Source organism: Notamacropus eugenii, chromosome 3 (genome assembly GCF_028372415.1).
Source record: "Notamacropus eugenii isolate mMacEug1 chromosome 3, mMacEug1.pri_v2, whole genome shotgun sequence".
Classification (NCBI taxonomy): domain Eukaryota; kingdom Metazoa; phylum Chordata; class Mammalia; order Diprotodontia; family Macropodidae; genus Notamacropus; species Notamacropus eugenii.
This window is the reverse complement of record NC_092874.1, coordinates 295480556-295484584: the sequence shown is the minus strand read 5'-3', so window position 1 is coordinate 295484584 and position 4029 is coordinate 295480556. Positions and strand designations below refer to the sequence as shown.

The 4029-nt window shown below is 48.7% G+C and overlaps 1 long non-coding RNA gene across 1 annotated transcript; it reads left to right on the top strand.

Moving 5' to 3' along the window:
- The first annotated feature begins 415 nt into the window (after positions 1-415).
- On the top strand, positions 416-1512 carry LOC140534716 (uncharacterized). The gene is made up of 3 exons (XR_011977442.1): positions 416-497; positions 792-865; positions 1253-1512. It is a non-coding gene; the product is annotated as an uncharacterized lncRNA (long non-coding RNA).
- The last annotated feature ends 2517 nt before the right edge of the window (positions 1513-4029 follow it).

Here is a 4029-nt window from a genome sequence, read left to right as displayed (position 1 = left end):
TTGACTGATCAAAGAAAATGACTCTGAAAAGTGAGGCTGATGTTAAACATGTGGCATCCAGAGCACTTGTCCCCAAGCTTCCCTGATCTCTTTTCCATCAGGAGCCGAGAGCTCTCCCATCTCCTGGGACAGCGCAAGGACTCCAGAGAGCAGAATGTACCACCATGGAGAGAGGAGGGGGCTGTGCCTAGCTCAGGCCGCCTCCCAGGCTCCAACTCATTTTCCCTTTCACACTTTCCCTGGGCGGACTTAGGCCCCCAGGAAAAATCCCCCTTCAGCCAGCCAGAGCAGCTGCAGCACAACCCATAGGGGGTGAGATTGAGAAAATGTGTCAGCCTGGAGGGACCGAGGTCCCCTGGAGAGACCAGGAACTAACAATGGGATTATGACCTCTCTCATTCTGTCTGCTAGGTGCCAGGCACTGGGCTAAGCACTTTACAAACATCTCACATGATCTAAGAAGACACAAGCTGACAGACCGAAAAACGCAGTGGATGGTAGGTAGGAAGATGGAGCAGTGCAGAGAATGAGGGATGAGTGAGGAGGAAAAGGACCTGGGTCCAAATTCTATCTCTGAGAGGTGACTTCAGGGAAGTCACTCCTCTCTGTACCTCAGTTTCCTCATCTGTAGGATGAGGAAGTTGGAGTGGGTGGCCTTCCAACTCTAAAGCTGGGGTCCTTCTGGAATGGGAAGACGGCAGCAAGAGGGGCAGGAGAGAAATACAGGTGGTGAAGGTGAGGAGGAGGGGAGCAGTTCCTGAAGACAGAGAGACCTCCCATTTCTCCCATAGGCCTTTATGAAGCATTTTGGCACAGACTTCATTTGGACGGCTCTGGGAGGTCACGCAAATAGGAAACGGCAGAGGTAGTTCAGTCCAAGAGATCTAGATCATGTTTTGAACTTTGGGGGGCTTTATCCAGGTGCCCCCCAAATTTCAGGGGCTGCTTGAGCAGTAGCTATATCAGGGCTTGATACCCAGGTCAGCCCCAGCCCAGGTCAGGAACCAGGGGCATGATTTCTGTCTCTCCTACCCGCCCCCCACCCCCCACTACCCCCACCTGACATTCTTCCCTTAACCTTCTGACTGATGTGGAGAAGTCTGAGCCAAGGCCCCAGGGCTTCACGTTCAGAGCCAGAGGTGGGGGTGGAGGGTGGGGCAAGGAGGTAGGGAGGAGGGGCCAGGGTGCTTCCTGTCTGCTGGGTCCCACTGGGTGCTCAGGGCTGGGTCCCCCCGGGCACTGCTGTCTGAAGTAGGAACATCTGTCGGCCCAAAGTGGGGAGAGTCGAGCCCGGGACAAGCCTGGATCCACCAACACTGTCGCTGTCATTCCTTGGTTTGGCATCAACGTTCGCCTCTTGCATTCCTGGTGCTCAGGACCTTCCAGGACCCTAATGTTTCTCATCCCAAAGTTAGATATGCCCCTCACGCAGGAGAAATGAGTTCCAGGCCCACCTCTGCCACTAACCAGGGTCTCAGTTTTCTCATACATAAAATAAAAGGCTAGACAAGATCATCTCTAAATTCATCATTAGTTATTACCTTCTGTCTTCCACCATCCCTCCCAGCCCTGACACCTCCTGTTCTAAGGCCCCATCTAGTTCTGACATCCCCTGTTCTAAGCTCCCTCCCAGATCTGACATTCTTCAATTCTTTAATTTGTTAAATGCACCTGAGCCTCTGACTAACACTGAGTGCTCCCGGCTCTGAGGTGGGGGGTGGGAGGAGATTTCCCAGCCTGAAGATTCTGCTTCAGGCAGAGACAGAGAGAACACAGAGCCCAGACCTGAAGGTTCCAGGGTCTAACTCTGAACCATTCTTCTGCACCCCTGTCTCTGCTTCCCTCTCTCCTCCTCTGTTCAGAAGCCTCAGGTGAGCATCCCTTGTGGACTTCATCCCACAACCCCCTGGGTGCTCAGTCCTCGTGGCCCGTGTTTCTCTATTTCTGCTTCATGTCCCAGATTCGTTTTCATGGGTTCTTTTCTCATCTCCTCCGCTACACTCAGGCCCCTGTAGAACATCATGTTTTAAAACCGCTGTATATTCTCCAGGCCTCTGGCAGGAGTCAGTGAGCCAGGCAGCTTGTACTGAGCCCCTTCTCTGTTCCAGATCCTGTGCCTTGCACCGAGGATCTCTGAGATCCTTGAATCCTACTCCTTCTATTAAAGATGAGAAAATGAGGCACACAGAGAGAAAAGGGCTTGCCTGACATCAGAACACATTCTAGCAAAACTGGGACTCAACACCAGGTGTCCTGATTCTCAGTCTAAAACTCTTGTCTACTACCCCACCTCTGCATCATCTAACAATGAAAGCAAACTTCTATCAGGGATTGATCTTGGATCCTTTGTGGGGGGGAAGGGGGAAGCACTGAGCATTGCCCACAACCTCAGCCAATCACGTACTGAAAGGACCAGATTAGGGGTTTTTACCCAGGAACCACCGACCGAGGGGTCCATAAACTTGGATGGGAAAATAACTAGCTACACCTTTTTTCAGTAGAATTGGTTTTTTCTGCAATTGTTTGTCTTTTAGTTTATGCCTTTAAAAACAGGATTCTGAGAAGGGCCCAGTTCACCAGACTGACTGCCCAAGGCATCCCAGTCACTCACCAAAAGGTGAAGCACCCCTGGACCAGATGCTTCCTGGCCTTGAGCCTTGGGTCTATCTCCAACTCTGTTTGCATTTAGCTCCTCACACTTGAAAGGAGAAAGATTTCTTTCCATTTGCATTGACATTGATTCCTGAATGTTAGCCAACCCCTCTGGCTAATGACAGACATTAACCTGCAGTTAACATTAACAGTTATAAATGCAGACATAAGGACTCACGTAATCACACAGACATGGCTGGAAAGAACCTCGTGGATCATTGAATCCAACCCCCTCATTTCACACAGGAAAAAGCTCAGTACGGAGAGGTACATGACTTGACTAGGGTCACCCAGTGAATGGCAGAGCTGAGACTGGAGTCCAGATTTTGGGTCTGCCCAGTCAGGCACACACTCTACTGAGGCTAGAACCATGTTCCCTGGTACATACAATTCATATTTATTAATAATGAGTACACCACAAAAATGTAAAGCATAAATTCCATCCCAAAGACAAAATAGGAAATGATACCTTTCCCAGCTCCTTTGCAGAAGTGGGGGTCCACAGGTGCAGGACATTACATATAATGTCAGATTTTTTTCATTATATTGATCAATTTTGCAGATTTTTTTTCTCTTCCACTTTTTTTAAAGTCTTTGCTATAAGGGATGGATTTCTGGGAAGAAAGTGGAAGGAACACAAGCAGAGAATCTGGGTCACCTCAAAACAAATCAATAAGCAAAAATCTTATTATGAAGTAATAAATGAACTCTAACACATCAAGAATCTGTGACTTGGTCTACATGGGTATGTCCTCCACCAAAGCATATAGAGAGCGACTCCTCCTTGCCTTAGGAAGGTCTGGTTGAGCTACTGTCCCCTCCTTGACCCTCCAAACTACTACCTAGGGACTAATGTTTCTGGTGATGAGGCTCTCTGAACATAACTTGGCTGGTCCTGGGATGATAGACACACAGTCTACTGGTAGGTCTATGTTCCACGTCTTTCCAACTTGGTAATGCCTGCCAAAAGTTGGGTTCTGTTGGTACAATCTTCAAGTAGTGGAGCAGTCAGAGTTCAGGATTGGAGTTGGGAAGATCTGGGCTCAAATCCCAGCCCTGGTGACCTTCTGGTTTTGTGATCTTAAGTAAGTGCTTTAATAACCCCCACCCTGGGCCTCAGTTTCCTCTTCTGTAAAATGAGGTTGGACCAGTAATCCCCTGCCATCTCTTCCATCTCTAGAACTATGATCATATGAACTCAGGTTCAGCTCCATAATATGCTGAGGCACCAAGGGAAGCACCTGAGTGGAAGATTCACCAGTGATAATAAAATAACTCACATCCATGGAGTGGTGTCAAATATATGATCTCATTTGAGTCTCACAACAACTAGACTAGGTCTACAGGTATCATTCCTTCCACCCTAATCAATCAATC